This window comes from Amia ocellicauda, chromosome 10 (assembly GCF_036373705.1).
Source record: "Amia ocellicauda isolate fAmiCal2 chromosome 10, fAmiCal2.hap1, whole genome shotgun sequence".
NCBI lineage: Eukaryota > Metazoa > Chordata > Actinopteri > Amiiformes > Amiidae > Amia > Amia ocellicauda.
Window position 1 is genome coordinate 30,567,455 of NC_089859.1, and position 25,363 is coordinate 30,592,817.

The 25,363-nt window shown below is 39.0% G+C and overlaps 1 protein-coding gene across 4 annotated transcripts in view; it reads right to left on the minus strand.

Moving 5' to 3' along the window:
* atxn1a (ataxin 1a) overlaps positions 1-25,363 on the minus strand; it is a 114,063-nt gene that overhangs the window by 64,811 nt on the left and 23,889 nt on the right. The window lies entirely within an intron of this gene.

The window sequence follows — 25,363 nt, forward strand, 5'->3', positions numbered from 1 at the left end:
AAGCGGGTTGCACGGAGCTATGGTTCAAGTCATATCTATCTGGTTTCCCAGGCCTATGGACTACTGGAGCAAAATAGATGCTTTCAGAAGAAAAATAAACAAGGAAAGTCTGGATGTTTTTGGCACACGTGTATTTGCTTGACTCTGGCACTCCAGTGTGTCTGGCAACCAGACAACAATGTCACACTTACACAATGCTGTTCCTCTATCAAATCCTCCTGTGGTATCATTATCCTTTCTTTCAGTCCTAACTGAATCAATAAATCCCCAGCTCTGCTAGAACTGCCAGAAGACCCAACAAAGTTTCCTCTATTTATACATCTTACGCCATTTGATTGTACAGTTAACAAGAATATGAACACGCACAAGAAAATAATAATGAATGCAAGGAGGCATTTTTAACAAGAAACATGGAGAAACTTCCCAACAGTTTCACCCTTTATATTCTCCGGTGTCATTTTCCCACATGCAAAAAAGTCAAAGTCCTTGGAGAAACCAGCACTGCTAAGAACTCTGTTTTGTAAGACTAATATCAAGACTTGTTTATGCTGCAAGAAGAGGTAACAGCATTGATGAGAAACTGTGGCCTAGTGAAAAAGTCTAGCAGTATTGTACATTAATCTCTCCCATTAATAGCCTTCCTCTGTTTTCCATTCAGAGAATACCCAGGTTTTAGGTTACATTATTATGTTGGATGAAGGAAAGGAAAGGAAAATACTGACATGTGAAATATTTGCATGACAGCTATACAAATTATCCATCTACCTACTGTCAGAAATGCTGCAGTGATCATGTTTGTAAACTGGCCCATATCTGAATCACTCAACGCTTTTTCTTAATATGAACTGTCGATTCACTGCCAGATTAAGGCCTCCCTAAGAAGTTTCCTATTATTTTGATCAATACACACACACACACTATATATATATATATATATATACACACACTCACCTAAAGGATTATTAGGAACACCTGTTCAATTTCTCATTAATGCAATTATCTAACCAACCAATCACATGGCAGTTGCTTCAATGCATTTAGGGGTGTGGTCCTGGTCAAGACAATCTCCTGAACTCCAAACTGAATGTCTGAATGGGAAAGAAAGGTGATTTAAGCAATTTTGACCGTGGCATGGTTGTTGGTGCCAGACGGGCCGGTCTGAGTATTTCACAATCTGCTCAGTTACTGGGATTTTCACGCACAACCATTTCTAGGGTTTACAAAGAATGGTGTGAAAAGGGAAAAACATCCAGTATGCGGCAGTCCTGTGGGCGAAAATGCTTTGTTGATGCTAGAGGTCAGAGGAGAATGGGCCGACTGATTCAAGCTGATAGAAGAGCAACTTTGACTGAAATAACCACTCGTTACAACCGAGGTATGCAGCAAAGCATTTGTGAAGCCACAACACGTACAACCTTGAGGCGGATGGGCTACAACAGCAGAAGACCCCACCGGGTACCACTCATCTCCACTACAGATAGGAAAAAGAGGCTACAATTTGCACAAGCTCACCAAAATGGGACAGTTGAAGACTGGAAAAATGTTGCCTGTTCTGATGAGTCTCGATTTCTGTTGAGACATTCAGATGGTAGAGTCAGAATTTGGCATAAACAGAATGAGACCATGGATCCATCATGCCTTGTTACCACTGTGCAGGCTGGTGGTGGTGGTGTAATGGTGTGGGGGATGTTTTCTTGGCACACTTTAGGCCCCTTAGTGCCAATTGGGCATCATTTAAATGCCACGGCCTACCTGAGCATTGTTTCTGACCATGTCCATCCCTTTATGACCAGCATGTACCCATCCTCTGATGGCTACTTCCAGCAGGATAATGCACCATGTCACAAAGGTCGAATCATTTCAAATTGGTTTCTTGAACATGACAATGAGTTCACTGTACTAAACTGGCCCCCACAGTCACCAGATCTCAACCCAATAGAGCATCTTTGGGATGTGGTGGAACGGGAGCTTCGTGCCCTGGATGTGCATCCCACAAATCTCCATCAACTGCAAGATGCTATCCTATCAATATGGGCCAACATTTCTAAAGAATGCTTTCAGCACCTTGTTGAATCAATGCCACGTAGAATTAAGGCAGTTCTGAAGGTGAAAGGGGGTCAAACACAGTATTAGTATGGTGTTCCTAATAATCCTTTAGGTGAGTGTATATATATATATATATATATACACTCACCTAAAGGATTATTAGGAACACCTGTTCAATTTCTCATTAATGCAATTATCTAACCAACCAATCACATGGCAGTTGCTTCAATGCATTTAGGGGTGTGGTCCTGGTCAAGACAATCTCCTGAACTCCAAACTGAATGTCTGAATGGAAAAGAAAGGTGATTTAAGCAATTTTGAGCGTGGCATGGTTGTTGGTGCCAGACGGGCCGGTCTGAGTATTTCACAATCTGCTCAGTTACTGGGATTTTCACGCACAACCATTTCTAGGGTTTACAAAGAATGGTGTGAAAAGGGAAAAACATCCAGTATGCGGCAGTCCTGTGGGCAAAAATGCCTTGTTGATGCTAGAGGTCAGAGGAGAATGGGCCGACTGATTGAAGCTGATAGAAGAGCAACTTTGACAGAAATAACCACTCGTTACAACCGAGGTATGCAGCATTTGTGAAGCCACAACACGTACAACCTTGAGGCGGATGGGCTACAACAGCAGAAGACCCCACCGGGTACCACTCATCTCCACTACAAATAGGAAAAAGAGGCTACAATTTGCACAAGCTCACCAAAACTGGACAGTTGAAGACTGGAAAAATGTTGCCTGGTCTGATGAGTCTCGATTTCTGTTGAGACATTCAGATGGTAGAGTCAGAATTTGGCGTAAACAGAATGAGAACATGGATCCATCATGCCTTGTTACCACTGTGCAGGCTGCTGGTGGTGGTGTAATGGTGTGGGGGATGTTTTCTTGGCACACTTTAGGCCCCTTATTGCCAATTGGGCATCGTTTAAATGCCACGGTCTACCTGAGCATTGTTTCTGACCATGTCCATCCCTTTATGACCACCATGTACCCATCCTCTGATGGCTACTTCCAGCAGGATAATGCACCATGTCACAAAGGTCCAATCATTTCAAATTGGTTTCTTGAACATGACAATGAGTTCACTGTACTAAACTGGCCCCCACAGTCACCAGATGTCAACCCAATAGAGCATCTTTGGGATGTGGTGGAACGGGAGCTTCGTGCCCTGGATGTGCATCCCACAAATCTCCATCAACTGCAAGATGCTATCCTATCAATATGGGCCAACATTTCTAAAGAATGCTTTCAGCACCTTGTTGAATCAATGCCACGTAGAATTAAGGCAGTTCTGAAGGCGAAAGGGGGTCAAACACAGTATTAGTATGGTGTTCCTAATAATCCTTTAGGTGAGTGTATATATATAGTGATGCCACACCGGGCTGCACTGAAAGAGACTGCCCCCAGCTGAGCTACCCTCGCCCAGACCCGCTGTTCCCTGTGTGACTGGCTCCCCACCGTTATAATACAAGGACGTACTGACTTCCTGTTGCAGTAAGGCACTACTAATGCTAAACAAAATCATCAGGATTTGAAGAATTAAAAGTAAATGATCAGCTGAAGAGCGCTTGAGATAACGAGTGCAAAACTGTTTTAAAACATTTGTTTTGAACATTTATGGAATCTTAAATACATGACTGGAGTGAACTGAGAGCATGGACAGGCTGTAATGACTGGTTTATTGATCCACCTTAAACCCAGGCTTAATTGATGGCAATATAGATGCTCCCGTTGTGGCCAAATTGGAACTGGTGTGTGGAGATGGGGGGGTGTAGCACCAGCTACTCTAGTGCACGACTAAGCCACCTTGTGTTAAATGAGGACAAGGACCTCAAACTCAATTTAGGGTTCCCCAAGTTTGCTGCCTTCAAGTCCCTGCTGATGATAAACATCCCTGTACCATGATGCTGCCACCACCATGCTTTATAGTGGGGATGTTGTTCTTTGGGTGATGTAGAACGTTTTTAGGCCAGAGAGTGGCTTTTTTGAGGGAGAGAGTGTAATGGGGCTCATCAGATATATCTGAGTTGTTACAAGTAACGTAACCTCTCTGTAAAATCATTACAGTGATAAACCTCCTGGTCTGGAACCTAAAATCTAAGTCTATTTTTATAGAAATAGGAGAACACTTAATACACAGCAGAAACCTAGCTGAAATCAGACAATGACCTTAATATACTGTAGACAACCATTACAAGAAAAATGTTCCAGACAATAATAATGAAAAGCAAAAATTATAAGGATCACTTCAAAACTCATCATCCCCTACGGACCATTAATGAGATGGTGGGGCAATTTTGCATCAATTCAATTTTCATCAAAGCTTCACTCAAATCTTAGGGGACACCAGGCTTTGCATGTCTGTATCTTTAAAGTCCAATAATGTTCAAGTACCAGCTAGTTCATATTGTTCATTTTCTCAACAACCACAATAAACAGTTCAATAGAATAGATTCCAGATTTAATTTTATCATTACAACCAGACGATGATTAGCCACATATATTCAGTACCTACAAGGAAGGGGACATATTGATTTAAAAAGTACATGGAAACAAACCAAACAAAATTAAATCAATTTCTATTTTCATAGAGGCTTTATTGGAAGAAAAAAAATAGAAAGAAAATTGAGTAGTCCTAATGTCTAATGAGGAGCAGTATGTTGATAGTTATCATCTCTTCTTCGGTGAAGTCCAAGTGTGACTTAACATTTTCCTGCCGTGAGATCTGCAAAAGTCACTCCACAGGGAGCGGTGCAGTGAGTCTGGGCCATCTGTCCCTGTCGAGAACTCCTCCCAGTTAGTGGGTCTAATGCTTTAACCCCATTTAATAAAGCCGCAAAAAGCCACTTGCAGAACTTGGGAAAGTGACAGCATGTTCAAATAAAAGAGAGATGTGACCATTCACTAGCCAGCCTAACTTAATTAGTAATATGTTCAGACTATCAGGTGCATTCTTTAAAAAATGACCTTGATAATGTTTTCCTGAGCAATCATAGAGATACTCTCACAACACGCCAGTAAACAAGTTTATATATAAACCAGGATGTGATGCCACACACGGGCCATAGAGCACCATTACAGCCCTGCCCATGGGAAGAGAAGCTAGTAATGAAGACTTGACCACACACAAAATACAAAAAGCAAAGTAAGCAAAGATAAGGAAAGTTCAATGCAAACGGACCTTACACCATGTATTAACTTAATATTTGCATTGTAGCGGCTGACACAAAGCAAACTAAAACAAGCGTACACAGCAAAGACAAGAGTATGAAATGTAGAATGCAAATCCACCAGAAACAAGCATGTAGTATGTGGTAAATGCATGCACTGTTTCATCTGTCATTAAACCTCCTCAGGAGATCAAATAAGAAATGGTAAACCCCATCCCAAAACTGTGCTGGCTTTAAAGAGATGAGCAAAACCACATTAATATCAAAGAACATGGCCACGGTTAAGCCTGCACAATTTTGAAGAACAAATTTGAAATCTCTCGGCAACGTGACTGTTTCTAATGATGTGCAGCACTGGTTCTGTGCATGTGTTAGTCATTACTGAGGAGGAAATTTCAAACACATGGGCCCACACCACACAATTCTGAAAAAGAGAGTGCAGGACCAGTGAGAATATTTTCTTTTGCATCTCCAAATATTTTAATTGCGTAGCTGGGTCGCCCAGGAAGGGCAAGAAGAGTGGTCAGTCATGGGGAACTAAATGCAGCCTACAGCATCCGGATGAGATCAGTAGGCCGGGCTTCCGGAGTTTTCTGCAGGCACTGCACTGATATCTAGTGCAGCAGCCACTTCAAAATGTTAATTAACAAATTAACAAACACGACAGGGACAACAATAACAAAAAAAAACATAAGTGGAGGAAGGCTTCAGCCATAAATGCTTAATGAAAACCAAAACCAAACCAACAATAAGTAGAATCTGGAATGGATTTTTTTGTGGATGTCTAGGCCCGGTGTTTTTCCTGGATTTTGTCCTTTTAAGAGGTTAAGCAGGTTTTCCCTCTTCCCTTAAGGCCCAAAAGTTATTGAACTATGAGTTGGTTTTGTTCCAAAATACAAAATATATGTGTATCTTAATTCCACAGCAATAAAAAAAAACATTGTGTGGTTGTTGCTTTTTTGTGTTTAATTTTTTTTTCTTTTTTTTTTTTTACTACTCAGAGTTGCTTGCACTTGCTGCTCTCATGAAAATGAGAAAAATTATATCTTATTAAGAGGATATTAATAATAAATAAATCATATTTCCCAATTTACATTCAGTTACATTTCAAATACTCTGAGTTGTTAGTTGTTGTCCTGTAGTTGGTTTTTTGGGTGTGAATGAGTTTCACACTTCATATTTTCTGTCTCTCACAATGCTGCTCCAAACTGCAAGACAATTTCATGTTTTTTTAGATACTGAGTCAAAGTTTTACTCTCTGAGATCTAGAGCCCTTTACTTTTTTTCATTGTGCACTTCCACTGTGTAAATTCAGCTGTTAAAAAGGCAGGTGATAGGATATTAAAATATGCAATGACCCGATAAAACTAGAGAGCTGGATTTGTTTCTCTCCTCATCATTCACAAATGTGAGGTTTTCATATTTTTTCCCTGAGATTCATTACATCCCTTGGTACTATTTTAATGCTGCATGGATTAACACATAAACGAATCTACATAAATCACACATTCCACTTGCTCTATTAGGTGAAAAGGACTCCCTGAAGACAGAATCACAGAGATTGAGAGTTCAATTAAAACCTCTCCAAGGTAGTTTCACTGAGACACCCTAAAAGCTGGCAAGCCACTTGTCTGAGCTACGCAACCAGCCCCTTACCCAACTTCTCAGCTGGGCTCCATTGGAGAAAAACACTGGCTGTTGGATGATGATTTTTTCTCATTCATTATCCAGTAACCATAACTGAAGTAGCTTCCCAATCACCATTAAGAAATTAAAGTGTTGTCCAATCAGTGCACAATGACAATCCCTTTACAAAAGCAAATACAGTACAGTAAAGTAAGAAAGAAAGGAATATCTACTGTGATTGTTCCCACACCAGATGTTCAGTTATTTTCACTCTGAAATGCCAGTCCAGTCAGCGTCTTCAGAAAAATAAATGCACACTGGTGTGTTGACATCAAGAGAAAAGGTCAGTAAATATTTTGCTGAAACCACTGGTGCTCGTACTGAATTTAAACATTAAAATTGAATTGAACAGCACAAAAATTCACTGTGCACAAAACAAACAAAAGAAAAAGAGCACTGGCTTTACTTTGCCTAATCGCGTGCATTAACATCCTCTATGATCGCGTTTTAGCTTTGCACCTTACTCAAAACACGGCCCCAAGAGTCACTCCGTCACTTTGATATTCCGATTTATTTCATTTCGGATGCCTTGGATGGAGACTATTAAATTATCAGCAGCTGATTAAATCAGACTGCCTCACAGTCAGAAGACAAGATGATTCAGCCTGTTGGCAGTGTAAATACCATCCAGTCTCTCTTAGGAAAGCCCTATTTATGGAACGCAGAGTTACAGCTAATTTCAAATGCAGGTTTGATAAGCAGAGACCACAGTGGAGGTAGTGTAATATTAAAACACAATTTAATTTCTGGAAGGAAATCCACCCACACATCTGCACTATGTTACCATAACTCCCGACGATCTAAGCGCTATCGCAAGGACAATTTAGAAAAATGTCAAGACAGCATAAAAGGCCAGGCAAACACAGTTAAAAAGCAGGATGGCGAACTGAACATGAGAGAACACACGTACATTTGCGGTCGTAAACCTTCATGATGGTTTCTGTGACGATAACATCTAATAAAAAAAGATATAGTAGCATAGCAACTCCTTCCAGCACCAGCCTTCAACCCATACTGTACTGCTGCCAAGGCCTTCACTACCAGAAGAATACAGCTAGAAAGATTGTCAAGCAATAGAGTAATAAGTGCTTCTCTCATCATCCTACATATATGCAAGCATACAAAAGGAAGTAGTAAAAGCACACTGGATCACACAATCTGAAATGCAGGTATATAGTACATCCAAGTCCCTCTTTCAACTTTTGCTCTGGTTCAAATTCTTCTTCCTGAAGAGACAAAACTCAGTAGGTAATTGTTGTTCTTACAAGTATGCTACAATTTGCAAGGATAGTTATCAAGAATTGGCAATGCCATTTCTAGATAAATTAGCACAACACACATCTCTCGTGCATTGATTTTCTCATAAAGATGTGAAACTGCTACAAACATGCAAGAATCCCAGCGGTATGCACTCTCAACTATCACGTTTTCCAAAGCAGAACAGTAAGAATCCAAATTCATAAATAGAGAGAAAAAGAGAAACCCTGACACGAACATTTGTCTAATCTATTTTATTTCTGCAATCAATCTCAAAAAAGAGGGATTTCATTATCTCAACGCTGACGATGACACTCATTTAGATACCTGCAATTCAAATAAAGAGTCATTTAATTTGAAAATATTTTCTTTCCTCCCTTGAAGAAGCAATTCAAGGCTAAACCCAGCCTAGGAGGCTGATATCTGTAACCTTTGTATGATCACTGTAATACTAGTTATAGCCAGATTTATTCATCTGACTATTACAGCCAACACATGTTCTTGAATGCATATTAATTTTTTGCTTTTTACAAGGTTTATTATTATTTCTAATGATATGACTTATGGGTACTTTGGTTCCAGTGTGTTTTTACTGGTTTCCATAAATGCAGTATGTGCCTGTATTATGTCAGTTTAAATATATGGTAGTCTTAATACGAGAAGACATTTTTGTAAAGGTTTTGGATCCACATACAGTACATGCAGGAGGCAAACAATTCTTGAAGCAAGCTCAAAAGTTGTATGCTTTCATGATATAGTGCTGAAATAAATTCTATATTAATGGAAAAACTAGAAGTTATGCATTATCACTACTCACATTTGAATACTCCTTATGATGTTTAGTGACATGTTGGCATTATATCACTGGATTTAATAAAAGCCTCCAGAATAAACAACATAATGGGAGTCTCTGAGGGACAGTCCAGCTGTCCAGACACACATTATAAGAATTGAAGCGTGAAGAGAATCATGGTCTAACTACCTGTTGCATTCTTGTTGATAAAATGGTCGGTTTTTAGCGACCACAGTGCAGCTCCCAACAAAATTGTCCACAACTCATTGTCATAGCAAACTGTGACCTTAGGATGGCCTATGCTGCAGCAGCACAGAGTTGGTTTAGTGATAAGAAGCAGATGGCCTAACACTGTACATATTGAGGACATGTGTATGCCGTCTTTATCACTCGAGCCCCATGGCCACGGACTGCTGGCTGCATTATAAAATTCTGCACCTACTTTCTAATCTGCTTTCAGAGTTTGTCTGCCACTGTGCCAAGATCAACCGAGTCACTGCATTCAGAAAGTAATGCCCACACAACTTCTTTTGTCAATATCAAGAAAGGTATTTTTCGGTAAAGCGAGAAATGAATGTGCTATGAACCTTTCTAAAGTGTAAACTGGAGTCTCACAATTTATAGGTAACACTGTCAGTCCAACGAGAGGACATAGGTGAAATATTTTCATTTAGAAAATTGCAAACATGAATTCTAAATGCTTCAAGAACAACCTCTCAAGTAGAGAGGGTGGATAAATGCCCACTGGCAACATTACTTTGTATCAGTTATAATTGATTAAAGGTGGGAGTAGAAATACAGTTTTACTGATACCTTGATATTCAGCAAATTCTTTCCGTCCAATATTCAGGCCAAAAAAGGAGACGCACAACTTTCATGAGTGTACAACAAGGGAAAAAAAAGTCCTTTTGTTTCTTGAATAACAATATAAGAGGGGAGAATGGGTTTGCTTGGTTCCCAACAATGAAATCATGGGGAATATGTATAGTTTTGGTGGTCATGCATCAATTGTGGGCTTGAACTATCAAATGTGCAACGAAAACGTGGACATTTTATCAAATGCATCAATTTTAAATGTCAAACTTTCTAATCTATTTATTAATTGTCCTTAGCTGGTCTCCTAACCAGACTCTGTGGTAGTGGTTTAAATGAGAAATTGGTTTTAAATATTTAAGTTTTAAGGCTGAAAGCCATATAATTTAGTGCAATGTAAATGGAATCACTGGTGGAACACATCCACTGTGCCTATTATTATCATCTTGATCAATCATGCCATACAATGAATTAAATAAGAAGGGGGAGAAGGACATGCTGAAAAAAATGTAAAAGCACAAATCTGGAGATAAAGAGAAGATATGCAGAAGTAAAATCAAACAACCAAAAAACAAACAACCTCCATCTGTTTTAGACTTAATTATTCCTTTCCCTGTAGACTCTATTTACTAAACCTGGCATACATGTCTCTCTATCATTGCATTCACCAGTGCACTCTCTGCACTCTCTTTGTATGCTACTGAACTACAAATATAGACTCGTTACTGGTTTCTGTAGTACCACGGATTTCTCAACCCTACCCAGACATTTACTGTCGAACACAGGCTTTAACAGTGCCAACATGTATTTACGGAAGCTTGTGTCGAGTTTCACACATCCTGTATCTCAAATGCAGACCAGCATGATCACTGCAGCTACTGAAAAGGGAAGTTGTACTAATTATAGAATAGCAGCTTTAAGCACCAACTTCATGAGAGAAATAAAAAAAAAAAAAAAAATTCAGATTGTCTAGAGAGAATTGATTTGGCCACATTGCACAGCAAAATAAATGTAACCATTTCCCAAGATGTATAGTGCCTTCCATGTGTTGCATGTGTTTTTTTTTAGTAAAAGAAAAAAAATGGTATGTTCCCATTTCCATCGCCATTTTTCTACAAAATTATTTTGCATCGTCTTGGAAAGTCAACACAGCCCATTCTGTGTGATTGTCTGATTACGTGTCTAGTCAGCTCATTATTTGTTATGCTAGGTAGGTCATAATGAAACAAACAAAACTGTGTTCACCTCAGGTTTGCACCAAAACCAATGACAGTTGGCTGTTGTGAATGAAGCCATATTCTATGAGCCAAAAATAAACCAAAATCCTGCAATACATGATGGTACACTACTGGGTCAAAGTAGATATTAAATGGGTATAGCAAGCAATATTATAACGGTAAAGTGAGATATTTTTCCTAAAACAGTATACAATATCCCAAAAAACAACTACTGATTTAAACTAGTAGGAAATGTTATTTGTTAAATGCAACCTGATGTGCTAGACTCAAGGTACATGTGGAGAACAATTGTCAGGTACAGTTGTTTTCTTTATTTTGCATATTCTGCCTATACTATCCCAGACCACATTAATCAAGCGATGACCTTCCATCTCTGCAGCTAATCTCCTATCACCTAGAAAACGCACCCATGGGACTCTCTGTTTGCAAAGCACTAAGCTCAGGATATGCTATAGTGTTTGTCAAACACCCATGCGTTGCCATAGACACGCACGGTGTTGTGCATGGTGTAGGAACTCCTCCCTGACGATGGAAGCAGCTCCTCACCAGGTTCTTCCTGTAGCAGCTGGGGTGGCAGTTCAAAAAAGTGTAGTCAGGAGAATATGATAAAAACAACAACAAAAACAATTTGTATGAAGTTTTATTTCAACAGCTTTCAGGAGCAAGCAAACAGTTCAAGTAACTAAAGTGATATCTTCATTATGCTACCGTCTGAAAGTATTACACAGAGTAAAGTAGGGTTTCCCTCAAAACGTCCATTAATTAAAGAGGCCTTCTGCTAGCTGCACACCACCCCAGAGTTCAAGAGCAAGGTAATTAATCTGCCTGCCATATCAAACAGTGACTCATCGTTGTCGTTGTCCTCACACTGCTCTCTCTCTCTCTCTCGAGCGTTCACCTGCTTGCAGCTGAAAATGGAGCAGGCTGTGGTCAGGGCATAAAGGGGTTAAAGCAGGAGGAAGTTACATCACTGCTTGCTAACGAGTACAGTGCATGCAAATGAAGTGTGAGCAATGTGTGAGGCTACACACAAACTGGAGACCTCAAAGACAGAGACTAAAAATAGCGGAGTAACAGCCTGAGTGAACTCAGCACTTTTAAAGAGGCAGACGTACGTTTTGGTTCATTTTTTTGGTAGACCACAAGACATAATTCGGACTGGGTCTTTAATTACTCTGTGTATACAGGTGGTTCTGCACATTCTGCCTTATTCCGTGTCCACCAAAGGTCAACAAAGCCCTTAACAGTCTAACCCTTTAAAGGAAAATGTGGCATGAAACAGAGAACAACTGGAATCAATTTGGAATCGATGGAATCATTTTTAGTTTTTTGCTCCATAAATGGTCAGAAGCAATGACAATAATAGATCGAGGAATACTTTTACTCCCATAAGAGAAGATTATGAATGGCTTCCTAAACCTTCGGCAGCAGATGTACAATTCTGTCAGGACCGGCCTTCATGTGGCAAGGCCTAACTATGTTTCCACTCTGAATTAAAAGTCTAGTTTCTACCGCATATGTGTAATTTTCACTTCATTGCGCTGGTAGACCTTGGTTTACAGTGTAAACATAACTGTGCACCCACACACAAATAACGCTGGCTGGAAAACCTCTTAAATCACTCAACAGAAAAGGTTAAGGACTGCCGTGCTATTGCATTGCTCTTGGCAAAATGAGAAACACCAAATGCATTTTTCCCCATGGAGTAAAATGCAAATTTGGAAAAATCTACATATTAAAAAGACATGGAAAAGAGCCCGAGGATGTATTCGTTAAGCGAGTCTGCAAATACTGCAGAGGGCCGGCGCAACACAGTGACATTCGCTGAAAACAAGCTTTGATATGTTAATGGAAAATTGATCATTTGATCAAACCTGATACGGTACAGTAAGTTAGAAAGCACTGGTGCAACATACACATATTGGCTAAGCTTACAGCATAATTATGTACACACTGCATTCATCTTTCAAAAGGAATCAGACAGCACATTTGATGTAACTATTCCTTGAACACCTAATAGCTCACGCAGTAGTATAGCAAAATCTAATGACCCTGAAAAACCTAATAGAGTCCATTTCACTGTTAGTACTCATTTACTACAATATGACTTGAAGCACAACTAGAAGAAAAAAAGCATATAATAACCTTTTAATAAAGCCTGGGATATTCTGTGTGAATTCTGAGAACGTGTCATATATTTGGGCATATGTTGGCAAGTCTGTTAAAGGGATTTACCCCTGTTTAAAAAAAGAAGCCCCCACACTCTGAACTTGTCCAATGTGGTTAGTAAAAATATTTTAAGACTGGCTGAAGGCAAACTGATACATTAAAAAAGGGTTACACAAACTAAAGAAGTATTTTTCTTCAATGTATACATTTGTCTAATTTTCACCGAGACGTTCCTAAAGCGTGTTGAAAAATCACAATGCCGCCTCAGTACAGATCTGGCTTGCTTTGGCCCTGGTGAAACAGAAGGTAATACAGTATGCACAGTGTCACAGCTGACTGCACTAATCTAATTTGAGTTTAGTGTACTATATAAGGTGGCTATTCACACAGATAAAAGGTTAGCTGGGGGTTAGCATTCAGACACTGCAGACAACCAAGGCCTGAACTTCGGAAATGCAATCCAATTTCAGAGAAGAGGAGAAGCAATATATCACCCTTGTTCAGCACAGAGTGAAAAAAAAACACTTGAAATGTTGCCACTTGTATGAAGATTGCTTTGTGAAAAGTATTACTGTCATTCAATTATAGACAGTTTACCCTTTACAAAAACAAAATCGACAGCTAAAAGCCACCAAACTTTTCTGAATCCTTTAACACGCCGTCTTGACAGAAATAGGTCCAAATGATGGATATGTGTGTACAGCAAAAATGTGACAGACTGCAACAGATTTGGGGGATTTCTCATTGTCAAAGTCTTTTTAAGATCATTTTTAAACAATTGCACATCATTCAATTCTCAGTTCTCAGCACCATCAAAATACCATCAGTCCTATTTATACACTTGTGGAAATTTAAGCCAAGAGACAAATATATGCAGTTCAAAAGCGAACAATACAGCTGTAGAAAAAAAAACTTTTTAATTTGACATTTGTACTTCCATCATTTCCTGCTTTGCAGACAATGCCATGCCATACTTTCTTGGTTGTATACATCTTTTGTCACACATCACACATGCACATTAACAAGATTGTGAATATACTGCTTCCCAATATCTAAATAATCCAGATTATTCTTTGCATACCAACATCTTAATTTGGGCAGACTAACTCCACTGCTAAATGTAACAAATTCAGCTCGAGGTTCAGGCTGCCGCCATGCCAAGACCCTTCCTGACACCAGGCCAAGCTTCATTTTCCCATCACTTCAGAGCTGACAAGGCCCAGCGTTTGTAATTTTTTCACTCTCCTGCTTCAGCCAATGGATAAATAAATAAATAAATCGCTCCCAAATAACATTGCATGACAGGGTGCATTTATAAAGAGGCAATGGCAGCACTTAGCAAGACATGCAGCGCAAGAGAGATTTAAAGACTGACAATTACTGCCTCCATAGTCAAAAGCACTCAGCAGCCATCAAACACTCAGCCACCTTGCCCTGTTCATTGAAACTGTTTACTGGTGCAATTCAAGGACTGGCTTCCACTGAACACCAATGCGCTCAGTTTAACCTGAGAAATGATCAACCACCGCAGGCTGAAACCAGTGCGGGGAAAGCAACTCTATAGGGTGGTAACTGTGGGAAAACGCAAGCAAGTCAGAGTAGTGGTTTAAAATTATTCTACCATTTCACAGGTACAAATATACTTAATTGACTGACTTTATACAATTATACGGTCCAGGTGTTATGATATGCCAGGATAGGGCTACTTTCTCTATGGATGTGTGGACATTCTCGTCAATGTCTTTATTTGTATTCATTGTCATGTTTCAAATTAATTGTGGGCTGTGTATCAGGTCCAAATAGTGGGTAGGCCTCACTTGCAACAGAGGTTTTGATCTCAATGTGACTTTCTGTTAAACTACAGGTAAAAAAAAAAAAATGTAATTTCTGCTACAGAGTTTTACTAGACTGGTATGATCTATTATGTATCGGTCTATTTTATGATCTAATTGGTTAAATATCACACTATTTTCCACATCCACTGTAATGTAATACAATTATTAAATATGGAAATTTACAAGCACGTGTATGAACACAATACAAGACATTCTACCTGTATGGATAAACATGAAATGACAAGGCAACTGACTACGTCTATAGACATAAGGTGAGTACAGGTCATTTTGCTAACATTTAATTGAGACTTATTTCTAACTTTAAGCCCCAAGCTTCAGCATTTGCATGCAACCTATCAGATGTCAGCACTGATGTTGTAGTCTGTCAACATTTGAACAATACATAAACAGATGTAATTCCAGGATTATGATCCGTCAACAACTATCATCATCAGAGCAATTAGAGTGACAGTGTCGACACCCCAGAGAGTCAGTGAGTTGGATGGTTCTCACTTTTCACAGGGCATTTCTGTTGTCATGATGAGCACTGAACTGTAGGTCACAGGTTCTCCTCTCAAGGCATATCAGAGAATGGATCTAAATGAATCAGGGCTGGCAAAATTGAGAGCTCAGATAAGGGTAGAAGAGGTCCTATACTGATAGTATTGTAAGTTTCAAATCAATCAAAGAATGAGCACACAGCACCAAGAATAATTCACTATTGATCAGAATCTCACTTAATATAATACTGAATGAAGCAGAGTGGATACCAGCTTTAGACACTTTGTTAGACTTGACCTGAAGGCCAGATAAAATAATAGGTTCAGAAAGAGCTGACCACAAGCTGAGCCAACGCACTCTGCAATGAAAGCTTATTGTAAGTGGATCAAACCTGACCACACATCCTTTCATTCATGTTGTTACTACAGTACGTCCTGTTGCAAATATAACAGGGATCAGAATCAACAGCAAAACAAGAGTATTATTTTCAATATGAAACCTACGTGTTGCCTCTAATCTATCAAGAGTTTAAATTCCTCTTTCGCAACATGATCCACGCACAAGCGTAAGAGTCCAGGCACTGCTGCATGTAGAACAAATGTGGCCATACCTCAGCATTGGCCCAAGACGTAACGCTTGTATACTTTACAGCTCAACCCAAATCTAGCAGCCAAACCGAAGACTAACAGAACAGAGCTGATAGGAGGCTCAGGGGAGATCCCTGACCACAATGTTTTCCAAACACACAACCTTCCTGTTACTTTTATCTTCTGCTTCTCTCTCACTTGCTCACTTGGGTTATACATCCCTCTCTCTCCCTCTCTCTCTCTCTCTCTCTCTCTCTCTCTTCGAAAGCCAGGGAGAGCAATTAGCAGGATTTTAACTAACACAGCAGGAGAAAAGTGACGCCTGGACAATCCCCATCATTGCTGCTTTTGATTTGTCTAAGTGAAAGCCAACTAAACTGATCTAATGGACACCGACAACAAAGCAAAGTGCTTTACGCAATAAATAACTGCGGCAGTTTGCCTCGGGTGTCACAGCCATTTTACATACAATCATTTAAATGGGCCAATTTCTGCTAGGAAATGATAAAAGGGTTGCTTTAAAATATAGATATGATAGTTCAGAGTGTGTATGGAAGATGACATTAGATTCTAAGTTGAATTTTTCAATCTAACAAGAGCACAACATGGCTAAATAATATTTTTTCTGGATAAAATGCAGAACAAATATAGGTTTCGTTTAGAACTGTAAACAAGTTCTGTGAAGAACACTAAAAGTTCCCTACAATCCACAGACCACACAAAATACAGTGCTGCATTTTAGATACAGTGTCATTGTAGAGTATTCAGAGGTCTGTGCAACAGTAGTGTTACATATTGTGGGGGAAGTCAATTATTAATGCAGTTCATGAGGACTTTTAAATAGTAAGGAAATACCTGAAGAGCAAAACACAGGGAACTGAAAACTTGATTGCAGTCAGAGGGATATAAAGTGCTTGCAGATCTTTTACTACAGCAGTCAGCAGGTCTAGCAACTTCTCTACTATCTTGCTCATCTTTCACACAACCTAATATGTACTGCAATTACACAGAGAGAGAGGGAAAAAAAAGGACTAAATATAATCCTCAGAAAAGTTGCACTGCTCAGCAATAGAGCACTCTGGTTTCCTGGAAACCCAAAAAGATTATGGTTAGAATACTTATTCTGCTTAACCTGCTCCTTTGACAGTAAAGTGCAGCTCTTTTTACAAACCAGGTCAACTTGATACAACTGCTTTATAAATTATGAAGTAAAGAATGGCACATATTGTGATAAATACATAAAGGGTTTATTTATTTCACTAAGTATGAGTTTCCATTCCAAAAGTAACTGACTGCTACTGCTTAACGAGAAGAAATTGAGATATAAAAACACATTAGTGAAGATAGTTTTTTAAATGATTCCTTTCTCCAGTGTAATGTTATTTCTTCAATAGTTGTAATTAGTGTTTGCCTTACAGCGTTAACATGAAGATAAGATTGAAAACTACAGTCCCAAGATTATTTGAAGAACAGGGATGCAGAATACAGAAATAGTAATTACTTCTAGGCACACACTATAAACAGGCTGTCCTACTTTTCAAACTTGTCAGCTGATTTATTAGTAACTTTCATTCATCTCACATCAGAATAGAACCATATCTTCTAATTTCATTGATTGGACTATATAAAATAATATATCTCCATGTTACATTTTAGGTATGGGAATAAGACAGATTTGTTTAATTTCATTTTTTCACACAAGACAGTTCCTCTTTTAGTTAGTGTTTTAACTTTCACAAGGTCTGTAAGTTTCACAACTGACAGTTCACTTCTGAGCCCTGACAGAAACCACATCAAGAGGAAACACTCACTGTAAGTCCTAGCGTTCCCAACAATCCTGGTTCAGGGACTGTGGTCATAAGTCTGGGGTCAAGTTATACAGCGTATGCATTACAACTACTCTCATTTTTCCAAGCAATTTTACTCTAATTTCTCCGGTTTTGACCTTTGTTTTCATCCATTCAATTTGTCAGCTCCTTACATTTGTTGTAGAAATGCGTTTTTTTGATACGTTACCTCTCACTCATCGTATACTATTATATTCATTGGCTTTCATTTTCCTTTGTTGGATCAGCTTACGTTTCTTTTTGTCATGATAACTACAGTAACTGCTCTGGTCAAAAGCAGGCACTGATGAAGAATTTCTCTAAAGTTTGGAAACACTACAGGAACCTCAGTCTCACTCAGACTTGAATAATCTTTATTGATGTTAACTGATTTCAATTAACAAAACATGTTTTTGGAGAGTCACCAGAAACAAACTCTATGGGACACCGGCATTTAATAACATGAAACTGCAAATTATATAAACTAGCCCTCTAAGGCTTACTTTCCTAGTCTGTATTTACCATTATTACTTCACAGAGATACTTTCATTTGAATTCTCTCAGCTGGAGCCCACAGTCAATTTGATAATTCAGTGAAATAAAAGTGGCTTGGCATGTAACAGAGTTAGATTACTTATTTGTATACAAATATAGATACACGCTTTCTGTAACCAGCTCTAAAACCTCCCTGACAAAACATTTAAAGTGAAGCAAGCTAAACACTATGGTATACCCTTGAGTGCTGAAAATAACCAAAGGACAGAGCAGTCAGATCAACTGTGGTGCATTACTGGCAGTGAAAGTTTGGGCAGCCTTGAGGGTTTCTATATACAAAATAGTGCGAACAGTGCAACAGTAGTGAGAAAGCAAAAATACATGGTCTACGTGTAAGATAACTCTTCAAAAATGAACTTGCAGCCCTTCAGAAGTCCTCTCAAACTGCCACAACATCGATCGGTGCCCTTAGCTTGCATCTTGTCAAATACTGCAAACACTTGCATTCTCCTCTATTTGCTCTGCCTGTGTAACCCGCCTGGCACTGCCACTGCAATATGTTACTGTCTGGAAGCTGCCTAGGCAACAACAGATCTCCACTTAGAGCTTAAAACATGCGGTCTTTTTCCCCCCCTCAATAATTATTTTAATTACTTTTAACAGTTGTGGTCTGATACACTACAGAAGCTATACGTTCCATTTTGTTAATTATGTAGTTTTCTCTCCGTCTCAAGTGATTTGGGTTCTAATTACGGCCTAGCTTTAGAGGGAGGTGAATTTAACAGCCGTAGAGAGGGAAGCCATCAAATGCTTCTGTTCGAGTCGGATCCAAGTGCCGAAAGAGAGGACAGTCATGGGATGGTTCCCTCACAGCAGTCCTGTGCTGTTTTACAATGATTTATGGTTGCAACTGAATGGTTTAGGACATATGAATAGGTCTATGTATTTGTGTAGAATATCTATCAGATTATATAAACCTTCCTCTGTCAGAGATGCATTATTCAATCTACACCAAGCAGTTTGGGAACTATTGCCTAATTTGTAAGATATAATGAATTCTTTTTTGCTATACCAGTAAAAAATATACTAGCAATGTCTTTAAAAAAAAAACATGGTGTGAAATTCTGTAATATCTAGCTGTACGTGTGAATGGTGGCATTGGGAGATTTCAAGTTACACATCGTAGAAGTTGATCTTAAATGGGGGAATTAGACTATACTTTCTGCTTCCTACTGCCTGACATTTTATCAATAGTGTGTTTCGGTTCACTTGAGCACAGTGGATTAGAACCAACAAGCACAGTATGATAGGCTACCCCACAGTCAGGATGTCTGAACTAAATGAAAGAAAGTTGTGCTCAACCACTGCATCAGCCCTCAGACTTACACTGTTGCATCAAGTACACTGGCACCAATCATGTGTTACCAATTTATAGTCTTGTCTGTTAGCAAGTGGAACACCTGTTTATTTTGTCATGGCATGACAGTAGTTGGGGAAGCAGTCCCTTCTCAGAGTTCCCCCCTCCTAAACCATGCAAATTTGCATCATTCATTTGTACCTGAAATATCTCATACACTAGCTTCAGACTGGTTATTTATTGCAAAACCCTACTTCATATTAAGAATCACAGTATCTGTTGTTATTATTCTTTGAAAGCAAAAAAACATAAAAGGCTGTTAACGGGGTCTCGTGGAGAAGGATGGTTCAAAAGGTCTTTAGAAATTGAATAACAGAGAAGGAAAAAGTATGAAAAGCAACAAGTGAAAAGTTGAATAGCTAATAAGTTTACTATAAAAGCTTGACAAACTACAGTAGCAGGCTCTAGGCGGGAAAATCCAGAAAATACAACCAGAGACAACCATCAGATTTATCCAGCTACCGCAGAGAAGTACTGGCACGAGTTCAGCGCTTGTGTTAATGGCGTACCTTATGTTGTGTTCGGTTTCTCAGAACTGTAAATCATGGTTTTTCATTCCAGAAGATAAGGTGTAAATTTGTGTAAAGGTGTATTTTGTACACAGCCTACACACTACTTTACTGATGAAAGGTATCAAAACACATCAAACCAGCAAGATTACTAAACATCCTCACTGCCAAATTCATAACTTTCCAGGGATGTGTAATGCTGAAAACATTACTTAAAAAAATAAGAAATTCATTCACATTATGTATTACTCCTGTGTGCATGCAGCAATTATAAAACAGCTGTTTGTGTGGCCAGGGATAAAACAATATATATATTATATATATATATAATGAAGAGATCATAGAAAAACATCTGAACCTGAACGTATAAAGTGGTTTGTACTATAAGAAACTATCGGACAATATTGGAAATCCTGGGAAAGGCACTGAGAAAAGTCATGTGACTGTGCTTTTCTATATTAAAGTACTTACAGATAATGCTATAAAAATAACTCTGAGGCCTTGATTCTGTTAACATCTATTATTTAGAATAAACAACAGCTTCTTATCGTAGCCAAAATCCTCTACGTATACAAAACCCCTTTCTGTGTCTGCTGCAATGATGCGTCAGTGATTTCTTCAGCTGCAGCAAGAAAGTGTGTTTTTTAAAGTAAGAATTGTGTGGACACTGACCCCCCCCCCCCCCCCCGAGGGTTCTACAGTCCAAGGTATATTCTGGGCCTGTCTGCCACAAGCCCCTGCAGAAGGAGATCAAATGACACCCTTCGAAGTGAAAGATCCCAATCACCCTTCCTATTAGTGTTCCCATAATATCAGCTGGCCTCCATTAAAGGGTCGGACAGAGGGGACTTCAAGACTTTCTCTTTTCCATAAACCACACTTGTCCAAGTGTCTTTCTGCAAAGCTCTATTGTGATGCAACAAACATTTGAATTTCAGATATTGACCCCATTCGTTTGGTGTCAAGGTTCTCCAGTTGTAGAATTTCTTATGGATATGCTAATGTGATGGATATATATGACAATGGGATGACATTTGCATTTGCATACATGAAACTAAACATGACAGTATTATTTCAATATTTCAACGTGTGCTCTTCTGTCTAACACATGTCACAAAGTGACACCAAAGTTTAAGCAAATCATAGGGTATCTACATAAGAAGAGACAGCTTTAACCATTTAGTCTGTCAGTGTGGGAAGGCAATCTCATCCATTTGCCCCTGGTTTGGTTTCATAATGGGGAAAGTGTGCTGTTGCAGATTAAGTAACATATATAAATATTTAATATATTCATTTTTAGATATGAAAGTGATATATAAAAGCACAACGAGGTTTAAATGACTATTATATTATGGTATTATATGGAACTCATTTGTTGGGACTTGATGTCTATTACTCTCTGAAATAACTTTCAAAGCTATTACCATTAAATGTTACAATACTAATCACATTTTACTGAAGAGTGAATATTCTCAAAGCAGATTTTTATGTGTAATAATAATGGATGTTGAATGGGAACATTTTGTGTCACAGAATTCATACGGGTGTATGTAAAATGTGTGCATCTTCATTTTTATGGACAGTATTATTCAGACACTTTGTTTTTAACAGTCACATGAAATAGAATAAGAATAAATTCACTTCAATAAAATGTTTTCTAGTTTTGGTTCAGTTCTGCAATGTTCAATGTAAACTACTCAGAAAAGTTAACCATGTATCCATTTCATACATACATGCCAAAGATCGGGATTGAGTGTTACAATTCTTACATATTACATTTTTTGGGAGCAGGAGGACTGAGGTTTTTAGCAATGGAACCAAGGAAAAATGCATTAGCATAGCTTTCTAGCCAACAGACAATAGCTCATAATGGGCCAGACACAGCAAACTTGATTGTTACTTGAAAGGCAGAAAAGCAGTTGACTTATTGAACAACACCTGCTGTGAGGTGGACAATGCTGAACTCTTAAGTAGATAGAAAATACATTTAAAAGGGTTCCCATGTAATATGAAGGATTAGATTTCAAATTAAATAAACCAATCATAATTGGATTAAGAAAACAGTAGGACTTGATACAGCTTTGAAGGACACAAATACTTAAAACGATCATTTAAAAGGACTTGTGTGAAGTTTAACTTCAAGGCCAGCAATGAAATTCACAAGGATAACGGCGCTGAACGCAATAGAAATTTACTCTTTTGAGGTGACGATTTTAAACACATCTGGGAAGATTGAAATTATCTTACCTATCGTTACTCCTATGTGCCTGGGTAATTAAAACTAAGGCAGAGTTTAATTAATCCAGCATGCTCTGTCCAGTAAATTGAATCATCGTGAGCTGACGGCAGCCCAGATACTGCAGAGAACAGTATTCACAGAGATTGGAGTTGAAATACGTAGGTTGGATGTTTTCCTTCAGGGTCAAAGATGAAGTGCTTCTTTTCAAAGAATTTCTATTTAATTACAGACAATGGCTTTTAAGGAGTAACAGGCCTGAAATTGGTTTTGAGACACTTCCCCTGAACAGATTCATTACCTGGCAGTTCCAGACTTGGGTATTCGACAAGCAGCAAAAGATTATAAAAGCTTGGTTACTTTTTCAGTGTAAATGTTGCCAATTGAGTTTTGACATGTATATATAATATTTATTTGTTTGTTTGTTTGTGTGTTTGTTTAGTAGTCACCCACACCACCACCACCAAAATGTATACTTTTAAATTACAATCTGTAAATACTACAGACATTTTGTTTTAACTCAAATTGTTATTACAAATTGTATTTAAAATGCTTTCAACATACAGTTTGGCCTTGCTCGATGTTCAACGTTTCCCTCTCAAAGGAAGCAAAGGAGCATAAAGGATCAAATTCCTCTTGTTAAGATGCACAAAGCCTAGTTTCTTATTTATTTGTAGCAAACTATGTCTTTCTCTAGATTTGGCAAGCAACACAGAAGTAATAAAATAAAAACATAAGCATGCCCACTGAGACCTTTAGGATACAACACCAACAAAATTAGCATATTCAGTAATTCTTATTCAGATCTGAATAACCCTAACCTGACCCTTCTAAAAAGTCCCAGCTTGCAAACTTGCACAGACACTTTCCAGCACCTTAGAAATCGGGTTATGTTCATAATTTACCAACCTTTAACACCAGATCCCTCTCTGCTCTTTGCCTCAAAATGTCGAACATCCAAGGAGGATATTAACAAGATCCGACAAATAGACAAATGCACACTCCGTCCCCTTTAAGAGTCCACTATGCTGCGAGGAGGAAGGGGGAGGTCAGTAAGGACACAGGCCCGAAGCCTGAGCCAGGCACCGCTTTCAGTTTCTGACTCCTCCACAGGGCAATGTTCACTAGCAACTGCTCACACAGAGAGATCACAGGGGAGAGCATAGTGTGACAGCGCAGGCAGCCTTTCTCAGACCACAAAGAATGAGTCAGCAGCAGATAAAGTAAGGTGATAAGGAAAAACAGATGTAGTCTAGTTTTTCATGTAAAAACAAGCCTCTTTGACTAGCGGAGGGGAGAGATGACACTATCTCGTTTTAGCCTTTCCCTTTCTCAGATAGTAAAATAACAATGACACACTTTTTGTCAAGGAATATACAGCAAACGTGCCAGTGTTTGACAGAGAATTGACATGCCAGTGGTAGCATATGATATATGATACTTAAAAACATAGCTTTGGTGGTTTGATTTATCTGAAAGAGCACAGTACTGACATCCTTTGCTTTGTGCTCACATTATACTTGCTAAACATTGTAGATTAAATGCATTCATTCTACAAATTATGATAATGTATACAAATACTTTTTCCTTTGTAAACTCGGATATCCTAATACTTCTAATGCATTATTTGTTTATTTCAGATCCAGCAAGATTCATGCCCATTTGTCTCCTTCTGGCAGGAGGAAGAGTCCTTTGTTTTACTGAGTTGGCAACAGTAGGACAGTCTGGCTTGCAACACATCAAGCAGGTTTGTTTAAGGCAAAAAGGAGGGAAATCTATACTTTAAGAAATCATAATGTTCTCTATAACAAGAGAACATTATGCTTAATTAAAAAACTATAATTATCATTTTAATTTGTTTTGATTAGGTGTGTCAAAGCAGAAGTTTGTATTCATTAAAAAATGTGTAGCAAAGAATAGAAGGGGGGAAACTTTTTTTAGACTAAAGATAACTGGATGGAACTCACTCAAACACCACAAGGGTCAAGGGCTGAGATTTCTTAGCTAGTGAAGGAATGACAGGGATGACAACCACTCTTCTGGAAAACCAGTTTTAATCTTTATATATAGACATATACACACACACTGATCAGTCATAACATTATGACCACCTGCCTAATATTGTGTAGGTCCCCCTTTTGCCACCAAAACAGCCCTGACCCGTCGAGGCATGGAGTCCTCTAGACCTCTGAAGGTGTGCTGTGGTATCTGGCACCAAGACGTTAGCAGCAGATCCTTTAAGTCCTGTAAGTTGCGAGGTGGGGCCTCCATGGATCGGACTTGTTTGTCCAGCACATCCCACAGATGCTCGATTGGATTGAGATCTGGGGAATTTGGAGGCCAAGTCAACACCTTGAACTTGGTCCAGTTCTGTGGTCCAGTTCTGATGCTCACGTCCCCATTGTGTGCGTTTTCGGCAGTGGACAGGGGTCAGCATGGGCACCCCAACTGGTCTGAGGCTACACAGCCCCATACGCAACAAACTGCGATGCACTGTGTGTTCTGACACCTTTCTATCAGAACCAGCATTAACTTTTTCAGCAATTTGAGCTACAGTAGCTCGTCTGTTGGATCGGACCACACGGGCCAGCCTTCGCTCCCCACGTGCATCAATGAGGCTTGGCCGCCCATGACCCTGTCGCCAGTTCACCGCTTTTCCTTCCTTGGACCACTTTTGATAGGTACTGACCACTGCAGACCGGGAACACCCCACAAGAGCTGCAGTTTTGGAGATGCTCTGACCCAGTCGTCTAGCCATCACAATTTGGCCCTTGTCAAAGTCGC